Below are 19,786 nucleotides of genomic sequence, written 5' to 3' on the forward strand. Positions count from 1 at the left end.
GAATTGATTGGTATCGCAGGATGCACTACAGCACACCATGGCAAGGTTGGGACATATCGGACAGCAAAAAAAGACAGCCACTATCTAGCACTAAACCAGATAGATTACTGTAGATACCACTTTTATTACAGCCTAAGCCTAATGTGATTGGTTGATAATATATATAACTTTTAGCAAAGCCTACACTTGTGGTAATAAAGTAGATATAACTTTGTCATAGACTAAACCCAGTATTGTGTTATGTTTGAAATACACCCCCTACTATGAATAGTTAGAGGGTGTTTAGTGCTGTTGCAACACATTATATGAAGCCAAAAAGGGAAAATTGATTTAACTTGGAGATGGCAGCTGAGTCTAAGTTGTTTATGTTGGTAAAGTAGCCATGATTTTCTGCAATTGCTGCTTCATATCACCATGGGCCCATCCCAAATGGCATCCTATTCCCTATGCAGTGCACTACTTTTGACCAGGGTTCTGGTCATTAGTAGTGCACTATATATGGAATAGGGTGCCACTTGGGACACAGTCCATGGTATATTCTGCCTTGAATTCCCCTCACAGTTGGGGGGCATACTAAATGTAAAGGTTCACTGATTCTTCCAACCAGGTCAAGGTCCAAGAGAGAGAAATTGGGTCAATGTCATTACAAGTAAACCTACTACTGTTTATTCAGTGGTCTAGCCATGTACATAGTAGCCTACAGTTTGAAGAGAGGAGCATATTGATGCTATGAGATTAAAACACACGCACACATGCATACGCACACAGACACACGTCCACACAAATGTTAACTGATTCTTCCAACCAGGTCAAGGTCCAAGATAGATACATTGGGTCAATTGTCATTACAGTAAACCTACTACTGTATATTCAGTGGTCTAGCCATGTAGGTGCAGTTTGAGGACAGGAGCATATTGATGCTATGAAATTAAAACACACACACACACACACAAAACAAACACACAGTCAGACACAGACACACAATATTATTTTGGGAGTAAGTGAATTCAATATTGTTAAAGTTATAACTGTATGAATATGCATGTTTTCAACTCAGGGTACACATCTGTCAGAAGACAGATGTAAACTAGGGGTGATGCCAGTGGAGGCTCCTCAGAGGACGAAGGGGAGGACTATCCTCAGTGAATTTTCATAAAAAATTAAAATAGTGAAACATTTAAAACGTTATCCTTTTTAGATAAAACTATACTAAATATATTCACGTCACCAAATAATTGATTAAAACACACTGTTTTGCAATAAAGGTCTACAGTAGCCTCAACAGCACTCTGTAGGGTAGCACCATGGTGTAGCTGGAGGACAGCTAGCTTCCGTCCTCCTCTGGGTACATTGACTTCAATACAAAACCTAGGAGGCTCATGGTTCTCACCCCCTTCCATAGACTTACACAGTAATTATGACAACTTCAGGAGGACGTCCTCCAACCTATCAGAGCTCTTGCAGCATGAACTGACATGTTGTCCACCCAATCAAAGGATCAGAGAATGAATCTAGTACTGAAAGCATAAGCTACAGCTAGCTAGCACTGCAGTGCATAAGCTGTGGTGAGTAGTTGACTCAAAGAGAAAGAAAGACAATAGTTGAACAGCTTTGAACAAATACATTTCTTCAAAAGTGAAGAAGCAAGAGAGAGATAGAGAGATTTCCTCATTTGTTTTCACTTTCCCTTTCATTTACTTAGCTAGCAAATGCAGCTAGCTAGTTTAGCCTACTCAAACACCCATCTCAAACAGAGGGATACTATGTTAGCTAGCTGGCTATGACTATACAACACAACACTGGAACTCTTCCAAGTCAAGGTAAGCTTGTGGTTTTACTAATTTATTGCCACTGGGGCCGCTGGTGTAACTGCTTAATGTACTGACTGTACACTGTAATGCATGATTGTAGCGGGTTTACTAATGCCATTAGCTGTATTAGCTATATTGACTATGACATTACTTTAGCTAATATTGTGACAATGATGTAGGCTGTGTGTAGCAGTTATGATATGGTTTGGCTTGGAAAGGTTTTTTCACCTGGTCACATACAGCTGATGTGTTGTGCATTGAAGTCCACAAGTAAAGGGAAAAGGTGAGAGGAGTATAGTGCGTAGACGCGAGAAGGAACACAATGTGGCTGCTATGAAAATGAACTGTGTGTACGTGTGATCAGGGGTGTATTCATTCCGCGGATTCTGTCGAAAAACGTTTCTTAAACGGAAGCAAACGGAACGAAACGGGGATAAACATACAAGAATTTGTCCAATAGAAACACTCGTTTGCAAATGTAATGATTACGCCCTAGATCAGATAGATGCAGGGAAGAGTGTGCAAGGTGGTAATGAATGTGTCACTGTGTCAATTTTCTATTTCGACCTGTGTGCACCTACGTTGTAAACTTTAATTCAAAGGCTAGGTTATAGCAACCTCATGATAGGTATAGGGCAAATTCAAGTAGTAGACTAAACCTATCGATGTTACATTGAGCTGGGTGAATGGAATATGAATGACAGTCATCCACTATGCTGTAATATAAATAAGGCCATGCTCATTAAAAAAAATCGTCCTCCCTCATCTTAAATGGCACCTTCAGCCACTAGGTGATGCTTGTTTTTTTTCCTGGCTGACCGCTTCAAACAACAGCTCTCTGATTCGCCATAGCGATCAATCTGAGCGCTGCAGTTGTCAGTAGGCTACAATACGTTTTCCCGGGTCCATGTTGAAGTTCGTCAACCCAGACTTTCTCGCATACTCGGCTTTGTCGGGTCATTCCAGGGCACGCGTTGCATCCGTTCCACCCCGCTCGTCCCGCTCGCAGGTACAACGAACACCGACTACAGTCGCACACACTCTGTTAGAGAGGAATACACCCGCGGAGTGTCGGATAATAGCATTTCTGTGTGCCGACCTGCGTATGTGGTATGTTGCCCCATTTTTGTGTTATTCTTTGCTGCGTGTTTCGTATGTTGCCCCATTGTTGTGTTCTTCTTTGAAACGTCAATATTCCAGTGCAGGGAAAAAATGCTGTCAAAAAATGTACGTCGGTTTGTAGACATTCAAGAAGTCGCTAGACTGTTCATTCGTTTGTCGATAAGAAACACTCATTTTGCCTGACTATTGTTGATTTTCTATAAGCTCTCTTGAGTTGATGTTTGTTATTCAGGCTAATGGCGGTCTGATACCAAGGTTTTATAATGTGTGCGGATGTGAAATCATTTTGGGGCAGAATCGGCAGATTAATCTAGGTGTGCGTTTCGAATATCGTCTGTGTAGGCTACAGTTTGCATCAGAATTACAACTACTGCATGCCATTAGCCAATCAACAAGTATTTATAATGTTATATGGATTATTGTTTGTTGACCGTCTGTCTTTAGACACACACAGACTGGGGCGCTTTTTAATTCAAATGCGCTGTTCAGAACATCTGGATAGCCTGCCCCAAATATTAACACAACTTTGTCACGCAGGCTATTGTCTAAGTTGGCAAAATACAATAGCCTATTGTCGCCTGACAATTTGATAGATGCAGAATGAATAATTAAGAATGGCTTAAGAATGGTTTTGTGTACGTTAATAGGCCTTATTATTGTGCTATTAAAACTGTCTTGTAAGAGAAAATATTACAAGTTTCAAGTTTTAATGTACAAGTGAAATGCCTTTCTTACAAGCTCTAACCCAACAATGCAGTAATCAACATGAATGTAGTACTAAAAATAACATAAGGTATAACAAAAACACACGAGAAATAGAAATAAGAAATATGTTGCCAATCACAACCAATGCTGAACTTCAAATGTTCAAAATAATATCCAATATTTATGAGTCATTCGTTCTTGAATCATATTAATAATATAAATCAGTTATGCATGAAGTAGCCTAACAGTAGGCTATTTGTCATTGGAGACACTGACCTATATAAGGCACAGACCTTTTATATGGAAAATAAATACGTAATTTAACCCTAGGCCAATGGCACAACACGGGAAGTCTTGAGAAGTTAAAGGGGCGAGGGAAAGTTATGCAAGGGTAAGTAGGAAATAGATGGTTGCTCTCATCGTAGAGCTAATAACGTGGCTTCTGTCATGGCTGATACGTAGGGTTTTGATTGTGCACCGTGCAGGTCACCTAATAGCCTATTGAAGGCATATCAGTCATGTTTGGAAGTAGCCAATATATTGCCACTGTAACTTTATAATTATTTTGGGCTATAACCCGTATGGGTAGTCCTTTGTAGCTTTGTAGCTCAATTGGTAGAGCATGGTGCTTGTAACGCCAGGGTAGTGGGTTCGATCCCCGGGACCACCCATACGTAAAAATGTATGCACGCATGACTGTAAGGCTTTGGATGAAAGCGTCTGCTAAATGGCATATTAATTAATAACGTTGCACCATTACACATTCTTAGCCTAAATGGACTACAACGTGCTGTAAATGCGTTTTTCTTTCGTTTTGGAAAGCGAATTATGATTTAAACCTCTATTACCACTGTGGGTAGTTACAATGTAACACTATTTTGATCGAATGGTTACAATATTATGACACATGGATCTGATAAACATGTTCTGCAACCACGTATCAACGTGCCTCTGAATTAAATTGGCCTTCCAGAGATGCCGTAGATAGAATTTCGGGACATGTATCAGAATTCTCCGCTATCATGGATTCTGCCGTTCTGGCTGGGGCTATTTCAGGTCAAACGACAGCCTTCACAGCGATGCCGTGGGGAAATTGAAGTCAATTTGCGAACTATTGAAAGCACCAAAGCACGCCTACAGTGGATGCTTGATAGCCACTGGAATACGTAAATGTCCAATCCTTTCTGATCTGCAAGGGTTCAGTATTCAGGCTATTGAAACTTCGAGTTTGTTAGTTTGACACGGCATGAAAGCAGCCTTTTGAATGTCCTCAGTTGGCCTGTACTATCAGTGGACTTGCAGGATAACTTCTGATAAGGGAGTGGTCGAAATGTACAAAGTTGTTGTCCGGAGGAAAATGGGGGAGGGTTTAGTGTTTTTTCATTTAGTCCAGGGGAGGGTCATGTAATTTGTAATTGATTAACAAATCTAACACAATGGTAAATCTAAGCACTGGTGGTAGCGCTATAGGTTCGGAGGGGTGTCTGTTGAACCAGCCTTCATTATAGTAGGCCTAGGTTAAGGGTAACCTATGGAGGGATTTGGGTATATATGAAATATGAAACAAGCAATTGTTACAGGGAAATAACTTCTAAATACGAGTTTTACCGGTATTCACTGAGGTTCTCATCTCTCGTTTCATGATGGGCATGGACACTTGTAGCCTACATCATGGAGGGGGTTTCACACACCTCCAAAGCATGGCTAAAATAATGTAGGTCTGCCTACAATACATAAAGTGCATTCGGAAAGTATTCAGACCCATTTACTTTTTACACATTTTGTTACATTACAGCCTTCTAAAATTGATTAAATTCATTTTTTTCCTCATCAATCTACACACAATACCCCATAATGACAAAGCAAAAACAGGTTTTAGAATTTTTTTGCAAATGTATAAAAAAACAAAAACAGAAGTACCTTATTTACATAAGTATTCAGACCCTTTGCTATGAGACTCGAAATTGAGCTCAGGTGCATCCTGTTTCCATTGATCATCCTTGAGATGTTTCTACAACTTGATTGGAGTCCACCTGTGGTAAATTCAATTGATTGGAAATGATTTGGAAAGGCACACACCTGTCTATATAAGGTCCCACGGTTGACAGTGCATGTCAGAGCAAAAACCAAGCCATAAGGTCGAAGGAGTTGTCCCTAGAGCTCAGAGACAGGATTTTGTCGAGGCACAGATCTGGGGAAGGGTACGAAAAAAATGCTGCAGCATTGAAGGTCCTCAAGAACACAGTGGCCTCCATCATTCTTAAATGGAAGACGTTTGTAACCACCAAGACTATTCCTAGAGCTGGCCGCCTGGCCAAACTGAGTAATCGGGGGAGAAGGGCCTTAGTCAGGGAGGTGACCAAGTACCCGATGGTCACTCTGACAGAGCTCTAAAGTTCCTCTGTGGAGATGAGAGTACCTTCCAGAAGGACAACCATCTCTGCAGCACTCCACCAATCAGGCCTTTACGGTAGAGTGCTCAGACGGAAGCCACTCCTTAGTAAAAGGCACATGACGGGCCACTTGGCGTTATCCAAAAGGCACCTACAGTGAGGGAAAAAAGTATTTGATCCGCTGCTGATTTTGTACGTTTGCCCACTGACAAAGAAATTATCAGTCTATAATTTTAATGGTAGGTTTATTTGAACAGTGAGAGACAGAATAACAACAAAAAAATCCAGAAAAACGCATGTCAAAAATGTTATAAATTGATTTGCATTTTAATGAGGGAAATAAGTATTTGACCCCCTCTCAATCAGAAAGATTTCTGGCTCTCAGGTGTCTTTTATACAGGTAACGAGCTGAGATTAGGAGCACACTCTTAAAGGGAGTGCTCCTAATCTCAGTTTGTTACCTGTATAAAAGACACCTGTCCACAGAAGCAATCAATCAATCAGATTCCAAACTCTCCACCATGGCCAAGACCAAAGAGCTCTCCAAGGATGTCAGGGACAAGATTGTAGACCTACACAAGGCTGGAATGGGCTACAAGACCATCGCCAAGCAGCTTGGTGAGAAGTTGACAACAGTTGGTGCGATTATTCGCAAATGAAAGAAACAAAAGACCTGTCAATCTCCCTCGGCCTGGGGCTCCATGCAAGATCTCACCTCGTGGAGTTTCAACGATCATGAGAACGGTGTGGAATCAGCTCAGAACTACACGGGAGGATCTTGTCAATGATCTCAAGGCAGCTGGGACCATAGTCACCAAGAAAACAATTGGTAACACACTACGCCGTGAAGGACTGAAATCCTGCAGCGCCCGCAAGGTCCCCCTGCTCAAGAAAGCACATATACAGGCCCGTCTGAAGTTTGCCAATGAACATCTGAATGATTCAGGGGAGAACTGGGTGAAAGTGTTGTGGTCAGATGAGACCAAAATCGAGCTCTTTGGTATCAACTCAACTCGCCGTGTTTGGAGGAGGAGGAATGCTGCCTATGACCCCAAGAACACCATCCCCACCATCAAACATGGAGTTGGAAACATTATGCTTTGGGGGTGTTTTTCTGCTAAGGGGTCAGGACAACTTCACCGCATCAAAGGGACGATGGATGGGGCCATGTACCGTCAAATCTTGGGTGAGAACCTCCTTCCCTCAGCCAGGGCATGGAAAATGGGTAGTGGATGGGTATTCCAGCATGACAATGACCCAAATCACACGGTCAAGGCAACAAAGGAGTGGCTCAAGTAGAGGCACATTAAGGTCCTTTTTTTTGTTGTTATTCTGTCTCTCACTGTTCAAATAAGCCTACCATTAAAATTATAGACTGATCATGTCTTTGTCAGTGGGCAAACGTACAAAATCAGCAGGGGATCAAATACTTTTTTCCCTCACTGTAAAGGGGGGGGTACACAGAAGACAGCCCTATTTGGTAAAAGACCAAGTCCATATTATGGCAAGAACAGCTCAAATAAGCAAAGAGAAACGACAGTCCATCATTACTTTAAGACATGAAGGTCACCCCATACGGAAAATTTAAGTGCAGTCGCAAACACCATCAAGCGCTATGATTAAACTGGCTCTCATGAGGACCGCCCCAAGAATGGAAAACCCAGAGTTTAAGTAAGAGGATAAGTTCATTAGAGTTACCAGCCTCAGAAATTGCAGCCCAAATAAATGCTTCACAGAGTTCAAGTAACAGACACATCTCAACATCAACTGTTCAGAGGGGACTGTGTGAGTCAGGCCTTCATGGTCGAATTGCTGCAAAGAAACCACTACTAAAGGACACCAATAATAAGAAGAGACCTGCTTGGGCCAAGAAACATGAGCAATGGACATTAGACCGGTGGAAATTTGTCCTCTGGTCTGGAGTCCAAATTGGAGATTTTTGTTTCCAACCGCTGTGTCTTTGTGAGATGCAGTGTGGGTGAACGGACGATCTTCGCATGTGTAGTTCCAACCGTAAAGCATGGAGGAGGAGGTGTTATGGTGTGGGGGTGCTTTGCTGGTGACACTGTCTGTGATTTATTTAGAATTTAAGGCACACTTAACCAGCATGGCTACCACAGCGTTCTGCAGCGATAAGCCATCCCATCTGGTTTGGGCTTAGTGGGACTATCATTTGTTTTTCAACAGGACAATGACCCAACACACCTCCAGGCTGTGTAAGGGCTATTTGACCAAGAAGGAGAGTGATGGAGTGCTGCATCAGATGATCTGGCCTCCACAATCCCCCGACCTCAACCCAATTGAGTCAGACGGCAGAGTGAAGGAAAAGCTGCCAACAAGGGCTCAGCATATGTGGGAACTCCTTCAAGACTGTTGAAAAGCATTCCAGGTGAAGCTGGTTGAGAGAATTCCAAGAGTGTGCAAAGCTGTCATCAAGGCAAAGGGTGGCTATTTGAAGAGTCTCAAATATAAAATATATTTAGATTTGTTTAACACTTTTTTGGTTACTACATGATTCCATATGTGTTATATCATAGTTTTGATGGTCTTCACTATTATTCTACAAAGTAGAAAATAGTAAAAATAAAGAAAAACCCTTGAATGAGTAGGTGTGTCCAAACTTTTGACTGGTACTGTATGTAAATGTGATATTTCAGTTTTTAATTTTTAATACATTTGCAAAAATGTCTAAAAACCTGTTTTTGCTTTGTCATTATGGGGTATTGTGTGTAGATTGAGGAGACATAAAAAATATATATATGTATATTCATTTAATCCATTTTAGAATAAGGCTGTAACATAACAAAATGTGGAAAAAGTCAAGGGCTCTGAATACTTTCCGAATGCACTGTATAGAGGCAATAGTCTTAATCCCCCCCCAATAATCCATATTACAACCTATGTGTTGTGATAACTGAATTGTTTGCTCTATAAATCCTGTTAATTCATATGTCTTTTGACCGTGATATACAGGCCTAAAGGCAGAGACAATAAGAAGACACAGTGGCATAATAAATTCAACTACACCTTTTGTTTTATCTGTCCAGTGCAATCCAAAAAGCATATTGCATGAACAGCAGCAGACTAACTGTCCTTCAGCATGGTCAAGAAGTTAATGTTTCCGACATTTTCGGACCACTAAACAACTATTGATTTAGAACCACAGAGAGTTACTGCAAGTCGCAAAGAAAACGGGAGCTGCCTCCACTATTCCAGCGCCATTTCATCTTCAATATTTCAACATCATCAAATCACGTCTGCTTAGTCTAACTAAAAGATACCAAAAACAATTTAGTCCAATCTACGTAATCTAAATATGATGGGGCTGTCCATGGTTCTGATTTCTGTGTGCGTGTGTGTGTGTGTGCGCGTGCGCGTTCATGCACATAGAAAAACATGTAGATTCACCCTACTTGTAGAGAAACGCCAATGCCATCCTCCTCTCTTTCATGTTGACGAAACGGTCTATCACTCTGTCATACAGTACAAGCTTTCATTTTTTGTTGTCCTAGGCTACCTGGCTTAAATGCTTGCTCGCTAGCCTAACTTCCATTCATGGGCAACGTTAGCGAGTTAACATTAGCCTTCGACATCTAACAACATATTGAACTTCCGTCCTCTCAGGCCAGGGGCACAACAATGGATGAATTAATGGTTGGATCAGAATTGCCGTTATGATCATTGGCCAGTATGGAGAATTAAGTAAAACCACAAGTCCAAATCCCTATCTCCATCCATGGCTAATTTAGGAAAGGGACAATTATAGCTAGCTGGCTAGCTCGCCACCGTAGGACAACAACACAACGAGATGCAACAATTCAAGTTTTTCTGTCAATGACGTATGCTCTCAATGGGATTTGATAGGAGTGACACCAAATCCAAGCTGGCTTCCCTTTTTTTGGTGTGCCAGGACCATTCACAGTTTAGCTCGCTCAGTTTAGCTCAACGCTGATTGGCACATTTGTAATACTTTTTTTTGTCAAGGGAGGCGAGATGCTCGCTGGTTTCCCTTGCCCTCAATGCTAAGGCGGCAACAATGTCATACTCGTTTGGACCAGACAGAATCAGATAGATGGCCTACACGTAGAGAGACAGAGGGGCGCTTTTTTGCTCCCTCGGATGCTATCTCCTGTGAGATACATTCAGCCTCTTGCGAATTTAAGGAAAATTATGAAACACAGTGACGAAAGAAAAATACTTTTTTTAGGGAAGCCTGGCTTACGTTGGCATCCATGAATACACACCACTGCTGTCCTCTGTTTTAGTGCTTTTTGCTAAATGAGCTGTACATTTTGTTTTTCTATTACAGATTCTTTAGGGTTGACGTACCAACTAACAATCTTTTTTTGTGTGTGTGTTTTTGTTGTTGTATTTACCCCCTTTTTCTCCCCAATTTCGTGATATCCAATTGTGATCGAATTATGATCTTGTCTCATCGCTGCAAATCCTCAACAGGCTCTGGAGAGGCAAAGATCAAGTCATGCGTCCTCCGAAACATGACCCGCCAAACCACACTTTTTAACCCGGAAGCCAGCTGCACCAATGTGTCGGAGGAAACGCTGTTCAACTGATCACCGAAGTCAGCCTACAGGTGCCCGGCCCACCGCAAGGAGTCGCTAGAGCGCGATGAGCCAAGTAAAGCCCCCCGGCCAAATCCTCCCCTAACCCGGACGACGCTGGGCCAATTGTGCGCCGCCCTACGGGACACCCGGTCACGACACAGCCTGGGATCGAACCCGGGTCTGTACGTGACGCCTAGACCGCTGCGCCACTCGCGATTTTAAAACGTTTTTTCCTTAATACTGTTTGGTAACATTCTTAACGTCTGTTGGGTCTTCTGATATCTACAATTTGGACCCTTTCTCCCTATCCCCTACTCGACCCCCTCCCCCCTACCCTCCTCTACCCTATACCCATTTCTTGGGACTGCACTGTTAGTTTGAATTCTATAATTGAATTGGTTGGAAATGCCCAGTTTAGGATTTCAAGTTGCTGTCTCTTTCTTCTCCTTGAAGAAGTTTCCCATTGTTGTTCTTGGAAAACAATCTTAATTCTTTGAATCACCACTAGAGCAGCTGAAAACGTATATTGAATGACGTTGAATAAATGTCTTATTGAGGTTGTTGTGAATGATTCCTAGAACACTCATGACTGGCGTTATGAAGGCCTTATGCAGCCTATACCCCCTTCAAGTAAAGTGTTACCTAACTAGGACTGTTACCTATAGTCTTAAGATGTGCATCATGCTCTCCCTCTCAGATCATGAAGAAGATCCAATTAACGGAAATCAATAAATCTGCTCCTCTTAAATTTAAAATTCCTTTGAAAATGCTTCTGATTTCGACTCTGATACAGTGGTTTCATTCATAATGTCAGTATGGTTCAGATGGTGGGTAAATTCCAGAGTTAGAATCTCATTATGTGAGGATGGTTTTCCTGGACTAGTTGGTCTTCTGTTTCAGACTCTTTATTCGTCTTGGTAGGGAATGCATATTGTACTTCTCTAGTAGTTGCATACAGGTCTTGACCTAAGCTTGAATCTGAACGTGATTAGAAACACAGATTGTGGATTTTGGAATACTTTTCATTTCAAAAGACTTTTCATATCTACAGTGAGTAGAAGTTAGGCTATATTCATATTCTCTGATGAGAATACCTAAGGTATTTTGGTATTTCTTTACTAGCTGTCCACTGCCATAGGGTGCATCCCACAAGGCTCTGGTCAAAAGTAGTGTAATATGTAGGGACAGATAGTATGGAAGCCATAGACTCCCATAGAAAGTAGGAAGGGATCTACTATCAGGTAATGCCACCACTAATTGAGCAGCTGACCTAAGGACAGAACATGGTTCATTGATCTCTGTTCACGTCCTCTTAGGCCCTGTGGTCAGGTCACACAACAGTCCCAAATGGCACCCTATTCCCTATATAGTGCACAACTATTGACCAGGACCCATAGGTCTCTGGTCAAAAGTAGTTAACAATATAGGGAATAGGGCTCCATTTGGGATGCAGACTTTGCCACATTCTTTTCCTTTGACTTTAATGTGATAACTAACTTTGTAAACATTGTTGGATTTGTACAAGGACTTGCATGGTGTGCTACCAAGAGGTATCTTTTAAAATGTCTGCCCTTTCGAACCCTGCATGTGTTGTGTCAGGAGCAATTTGAGTGTAACGCACCGTTTAGCCTAATCCTGTTTTATTGAGGGGAAAACCGAGATGGAGCAAATTGGGTGCTACATGGTTGGTTGTTATTCCAGCTTTGACTGCAAAATTCTGGTAACTTTCCCAAAATTCTCTGGTTTTCCAGAAATCTTGGTTGGAGGAGTCTGGGAATTTCTTACTGTTCAATGCAAGATCTTAAAATAACAATATTGGTATTGAATCATGGTTGTGATAATTGATTGTGTATATTTAAATGCATCAATGTTGCGGAAATTGTTTGATTTGATTGTGTATTTGTAGTGGTGATTGTTTGATTTGAAGGGTTGAGTAGACACTGTCAGCTTGTAGATACAGCACTGTGTATAGGAGAGTTGTCAGTGTTGATCTTTCACTGTGCTGAATAGCCTAAGCTGTGTCCCAAATGGCACACTATTCCTTATATAGTGCACTACTTTTGACCAGTCCTATGGGAGACTGGTACCTTAAGTCACACACATGGTACTCCAAAAGGGAGAAGGTTTACCAGACAACATGCCGGTTGTCTTATATCTTCCAGGCCATGGGGCCATGGGGCCATGGGGCCATGGGGCCATGGGCTTCTTCGAAACAAAGCCCATGGCGTAGTGGTGTACTGTTGTTTCCTTGTTGATTTTTTTCTTCTTCTTCTTCCAAGAATTGCATGTGTTTTATTTCCATGAAGGGCCAGACTGCCTGGCTACCTTTTAAAGCAAAACATTTAAGACGGAAGGAAAGAAAAAATAAGGATTTTGTGGTTTTAAAATGTATAAATTGTTTTGAGAGTAAAGGAATAGTTTTACCAAATAAGCCTAGGCTATATTGTAAGCGAGGCTTGCCAGTTAGACCCAGGGTTGTTTTCAGTGGTTGCCGTCTTTCGTTTGCCTCCAGTGAACAAAGTAACCCTAAGCCATTTGGAAAGAAGCTTTGAATAAAAAGAAACTTGCTCAACCCTTGCATTAGGACAAAAAAGACTTGCTGTGTGTTGGTCAAATGCCTAAAGGCTGGATAGGGTGTGAGATTTTCAGCACGTCTTTTTAAACGGCACAGCCAAGTTCAAACATATAACTCCTGCATAGTTGGATAACTAAACTATTACCACCCTCATATTCCCATCCCATTAAAGCATACAGTGACTGTGTCCCAAATGGCAGCCTATTCCCTATATAGTGTACTATTTTTGACCAGGGCCCATAGGGCTCTGTCAAATGTAGTGCAATATATAGTATCTCCATACAGTATCTCCTCAACCAACAGTAAATTATTGTTGTTTGTCTGTCCGCCCATGCTTTCTTCATCCATCCTTTCTCCATGTTAGGCCAGTCACTCTTCATGAAAGTCATAGTTACCAGTTTATTTCTCTGACTTGCAGTCTCTTGCAGTCTCACTCTACACACATAAACATTTCATGGGCTATTATGCGTCAGACAAGACTTGGATCCACCATGTCTATAATCAGTGGATGGATATCATGCCTAGGGAAACACAGCGTTCCCCACTACACCCTGCTCCATGCCACCTCAAGAGTTGTTGTAAGGGCTGAAGGTCTTCCTTCTAGGTCTGCTCAGACCTGGGTTCAAATACAATTTATTTATTTCAAATACTTAATGATCTTGCCTGGCGCTATGGAATCTATGGAATAGTCCGAAAAGTACAAACCCATGCAAACCCCTTATGGGCCTTGGTAAAATGTTTTGCACTTTAAAGGGAATAGGGTGCCATTTGGGACAGAAGCATTATCTCACTCTACCTCACCATCTTTGAGCGAGCTAAAATGCTCTCTCTCTCTCTCTTTTCTTCCATCACTGACTGGCTGGCTGCAAGCTGTGCTGTGTTCTAACTGTTTTGACTGTATTCAGGCTGCTAATGCCCACTAATGCACTACTAATGCCCACCTGGAATGATATTGCACTTTAGCGAAATTTAACATAGAGGCTGGGATTCAAACAAACAGAGATACCTGTGCTCTGCGATTGACTTTAAAAGGTGATTTCTGCTCCAGCTGACATTGGCATTGTTTTCAGCTAACAGCTTTTAATGCAGTGAGCTAAATCAGGGTCAAACAGAGTGTTTCTTGGTAGTCTTAAACAAATCTACTTTGAAACAAAAGTATACACTTTCAATTCTCGGGCCGACTCTATTCTCTGTGTATATAAATGATGTCGCTCTTGCTGCTGGTGACGCTCGGATCCACCCCTATGCGGACGACACCATTTTGTATACATCTGGCCCTTCATTGGACACTGTGTTAACAAACCTCCAAACGAGCTTCAATGCCATACAACACTCCTTCCGTAGCCTCCAACTGCTCTTAAACACTAGTAAAACTAAATGCATGCTCTTCAACCGAACGCTGCTTGCACCCGCCCACCCGACTAGAATCACTACTCTCGGCGGGTCTGACCTAGAATATGTGGACAACTACAAATACCTAGGTGTCTGGTTAGACTGTAAACTCTCCTTCCAGACTCACATTAAGCATCTCCATTCAAAAGTTAGATCTAGAATCGGCTTCCTATTTCGCAACAAAGCCTCCTTCACTCATGCTGCCAAACATGCCCTCATAAAACTGACTATCTTACCGATCCTTGACTTCGGCGATGTCATTTACAAAATAGCCTCCAACACTCTACTCAGCAAATTGGATGTAGTCTATCACAGCGCCATCCATTTTGTCACCAAAGCCCCATATACTACCCACCATTGTGACCTGTACGCTCTTGTTGGCTGGCCCTCACTGCATATTCGTCGCCAAACCCACTGGCTCCAGGTCATCTATAAATCACTGCTAGGCAAATCTCCGTCTTATCTTAGCTCACTGGTCACCATAGAAACACCCACCCGTAGTCTGCGCTCCAGCAGGTATATCTCACTGGTCATCCCCAAAGCCAACACCTCCTTTGGCCGCCATTCCTTCCAGTTCTCTGCTGCCAATGACTGGAACGAACTGCAAAAATCTCTGAAGTTGGAGACTCTTATCTCCCTCACTAACTTTAAGCATCAGTTGTCAGAGCAGCTTAACGATCACGGCACCTGTACACAGCCATTCTGAAATTAGCCCACTACCTCATCCCCATATTGTTATTTATTTTGCTAATTTGCACCCCAGTATCTCTATTTGCACATCATCTTTTGCACATCTATCATTCCAGTGTAAATACGAAATTGTTACTATTTTGCACTATGGCCTATTTATTGCCTTACCTCAATAACTTACTACATTCGCACACACTGTATATATATTTTCTGTTGTATTTTTGACTTTATGTTTTGTTTACCCCATATGTAACTCTGTGTTGTTGTTTTTATCGCACTGCTTTGCTTTATCTTGGCCAGGTCGCAGTTGTAAATGAGAACTTGTTCTCAACTGGCTTACCTGGTTAAATAAAGGTGAAAAAATATATACATACACCACACACACATGGTTATGGGCTTAAAAAAAAGAAGACACCATGTACCATGTCAGATATAGAGTTGAAATGTATTACATTTTGAGTTTGCATACCAATATTACACTTTATATACATCACAAAATACTGAAATATAACAAAACCGTTTGACATAGAAACACCAGATTTTTTGGCCAATTTTTTTGGCAAAATTATTAATTATGAAATTATGAAAAATATTAATAATATTCCATCCATGAGCCCACTAGAGGGCATTTAGTCATTTCACTGCAGGAAAGGGCTACAAGTCTATAGCTGTGTGCAGGTCATTAAATCTGTGTTGGTTTGAATCCTGGCCTAAACCTTAACCTACTGTATGATGATCCTGCTTAGGAAAGCAGAGATACTTGTTGGGTTATGGGCCCTGGTCAAAAGTATTGCACTATATAGGGAATAGGGTTCCATTTGGGACGTAGACACTGAATGCAAACCACTCATGGCTGCAAATCTTTTGTATCTGTTCCTGTGAGGTAAAGGAAGGGAATTGATCCAAGTTCTGATTTAGATAGTACAGTGTTTTGGAATGGTGTGATCATTAATCACATGAATCGCGGTAAGCGATCCGATATATAACAGGTCAGGTAGATACACGTTGCTTACTCCTGCAGGAGAAGACATATTATCCACCTGATTCAGCACATCTCCAGAGAGGCTCCTCTGTTTAGCTCAGTGTGGTTGTTTTTTCCTAAACGTGCCTATAGGGGAGTTTATGAATGTTGCAGAAAATAGACATTGGCCAGATGGCAAACAGACAGGCAGGCCGCTACAGGTAGCATCAGGTTGATATGTTAGGAAGGATGAGCGCACAGAATGCCCCAGAAGGGGTTGTACCTGATCTGTCTCCTCTCTGGGAGATGTGTCTCCTGGTGTGCCACAGACCTGTGTTCAAATACTATTTAAAATATTTTATATACTTTTTAACATTTTCTCTAGTCTGCCTGAAGTGGCAGATGGGTGGGGTTTAAACTTTTCTCGACTATTCTATTGGTTCCATTGCGCCAGGCAAGCTCATTCAAGCCCAGATAAAGTATTTCAAATGATTTATAATAATATTTGAATCCAGGTCTGATGCAAACAGGCCCCCGGAAGGGTTTGGATGGCATATAGCAGGGGAGTTGAGCCACGGTTTGGCAGAGACAAGATGTTCTAAAAAATTAATGTTTGCTTGTGTTGACTGAATAGCGTAGTTTAATGACTGTCGGTTTCTGCACGGTGTCAGATGACGCAACAAACAACAAACACATGTCTGGTGCTGTACAGAACAGAACACACAGAACACATGCCTAGAACAGAACACACAGAACACATGCCTAGAACAGAACACAGCTGTATGAGGAAAGGACAGCATGAGAATGACGACTTGACAGCTGAGAAATGAAATTGTCTTGTGTTCCTGTGGTGTGTGTTTGTGTGTGTGTGTGTGTGTGTGTGTGTGTGTGTGTGTGTGTGTGTGTGTGTGTGTCGATCCTGGACAAAATGTGCAGCTTGGCAGCGAAGTGGCAGCTTGGCAGCTTGGCCTCTTGACTACCGACAGGCTATGTCAAAAGTAGTGCACTATGTAGGGAATAGGGTGCTATTTGGGAAACAACCTCAGATAGTCAACCCAGCATGTTCTCAGGAACATCTTAATGATTCTTACGATTGATCAAGATCACAGAAAAATGCTAAAGTGAGAGCTTTGCCCAAACAAAAATCTAAAGTTCTTCTTCTTTCTGCAAGCCTGGTACATGTTTGAACATTAACAATAATTACTGCATTTCTGGTTTGTTTTCTTTACAACGTACTGTACCAACTGATGTCATGTGGTCTGGAGGATGTACAGATGTAGGTTTTTTATTTGATCACCCTGTTGTCAAATTAATATCCTACATCTGTATTGAAGTGAGGACTTAGATTTACATTTTAGTCATTTAGCAGACGCTCTTATCCAGAGCGACTTACAGTTAGTGAGTGCATACATTTTAATTTATTTTCATACTGGCCCCCCGTGGGAAACGAACCCACAACCCTGGCGTTGCAAGCGCCAAGCTCTACCAACTGAGCTACAGGGGACTTGTTGATTGAACTGGTAAGACCTGATTCACGCTTCTCATTTCTATTCCTGACGTTCTGTCTGTAGTGACATATACAGTACCAGTCAAACGTTTGGACACACCTACTCATTCCAGGGTTTTTCTTTATTTTTTACTATTTTCTACATTGTAGAATAAATAAATAAAAAATAAATAAATATGCCATTTAGCATACGCTTTTATCCAAAGCGACTTACAGTCATGAGAATAATAGTGAAGACATCAAAACTATGAAATAACACATATGGAATCATGTAGTAACCAAAAAAGTGTTAAACAAATCAAAATATATTTTAGATTTTAGATTCTTCAAAGTAGCCACCCTTTGCCTTGATGACAGCTTTGCACACTCTTGGCATTCTCTCAACCAGCTTCATGAGGTAGTCACCTGGAATGCATTTCAATTAACAGTTGTGCCTTGTTAAAAGTTAATTTGTGCAATTTCTTTCCTTCTTAATGCGTTTGAGCCAATCAGTTGTGTTGTGGTAGGGTTGGTATACAGGAGATAGCCCTATTTGGTAAAATATCAAGTCCATATTATGGCAAGAACAGCTAAAATAAGCAAAGAGAAATGACAGTCCATCATTACTTTTAAGACATGAAGGTCAGTCAATCCAGAAAATTTCAAGAATTTTTAAAGTTTCTTCAAGTGCAGTTGCAAAAACCATCAAGCTCTATGATGAAACTGTCTCTCATGAGGACCGCCACAGGAAAGGAAGACCTAGATTCACCTCTGCTGCAGAGGATAAGTTCATTAGAGTTACCAGCCTCAGAAATTGCAGCCCAAATAAATGCTTCACAGAGTTCAAGTAACAGACACATCTCAACATCAACTCTTTCAGAGGAGACTGCGTGAATCAGGCCTTCATGGTCAAATTGCTGCAAAGAAACCACTACTAAAGGACACCAATAAGAAGAAGAGACAGACTTGCTTGGGCCAAGAAACATGAGCAATGGACATTAGACCGGTCGAAATCTGTCCATTAGTCTGATGAGTCCAAATGTGAGATTTTTGGTTCCAACCGCCGTGTCTTTGTGAGACGCGCAGTGGGTGAACGGATGATCTCCGCATGTGTGGTTCCTACCGTGACGCATGGATGAGGAGGTGTGATGGTGTGGGGGTGCTTTGCTGGTGACACTGTCTGTGATTTATTTAGAATTCAAGGCACACTTAACAGCATGGCTACCACAGCATTCTGCAGCGATAAGCCATCCCATCTGGTTTGCGCTTAGTGGGACTATCATTTGTTTTTCAACAGGACAATGACCCAACACACCTCCAGGTTGTGTAAGGGCTATTTCACCAAGAAGGAGAGTGATGGAGTGCTGCATCAGATGACCTGGCCTCCACAATCACCCAACCTCAACCCAATTGAGATGGTTTGGGATGAGTTGGACCGCAGAGTGAAGGAAAAGCAGCAAACAAGTGCTCAGCATATGTGGGAACTCCTTCAAGACTGTTGGAAAAGCATTCCAGGTGAAGCTGGTTGAGAGAATGCCAAGAGTGTGCAAAGCTGTCATCAAGGCAAAGGGTGGCGACTTTGAAGAATCTTAAATATAAAATATATTTTGATTTGGTTAACACTTTTTTGGTTACTACATGATCCCATGTGTTATTTCATAGTTTTGAAGTCTTCACTATTATTCTACAATGTAGAAAATAGTAAAAATAAAGAAAAACCCTTGAATGAGTAGGTGTGTCCAAACTTTTGACTGGTACTGTACATTACCATGGCACTTTTAGAAGTGGCATATACATTACATTATATGATGCATTACATTGCCACCCTTTGGCCTATACAGAAATACATTGGCCTGGTGTTCAGCAGTGTGTATGTTGGTAAAATAGGTAAGACTTGCCTGAGCCAGAATGGCCCACAGGACAGAAGCCTCCCACTGTGCACAGACGTCAATTCAACGTCTACTCCACATTGGTTCAATGTCATTTCATTGACATGGAAACAACGTTGATTCAACCAGTGTGTGTCCAGTGGGCTGTCTCCTGTTTCTGTAACGTGAGGCAGCTTGTACACGTTCACCCACTGGACAGG

General features: G+C 41.7%; 1 protein-coding gene across 4 annotated transcripts in view; it reads left to right on the plus strand.

Annotated features, from left to right (window-relative positions):
* The first annotated feature begins 2,684 nt into the window (after nt 1-2,684).
* The window catches only part of LOC121571921 (thyroid hormone receptor beta), a 179,379-nt gene continuing 162,277 nt past the window's right edge, over nt 2,685-19,786 (plus strand). For 3 of the 4 annotated variants that reach the window (XM_045222058.1, XM_045222060.1, XM_045222061.1), the window contains exon 1: nt 2,685-2,921. The gene's annotated coding sequence lies outside the window, so the exon portion shown is untranslated. The remainder of the gene's footprint in view (nt 2,922-19,786) is intronic. The other variant, XM_045222059.1, reaches the window with a different exon arrangement.

This window comes from Coregonus clupeaformis, chromosome 8, assembly GCF_020615455.1.
Source record: "Coregonus clupeaformis isolate EN_2021a chromosome 8, ASM2061545v1, whole genome shotgun sequence".
Taxonomy (NCBI): Eukaryota; Metazoa; Chordata; class Actinopteri; order Salmoniformes; family Salmonidae; genus Coregonus; species Coregonus clupeaformis.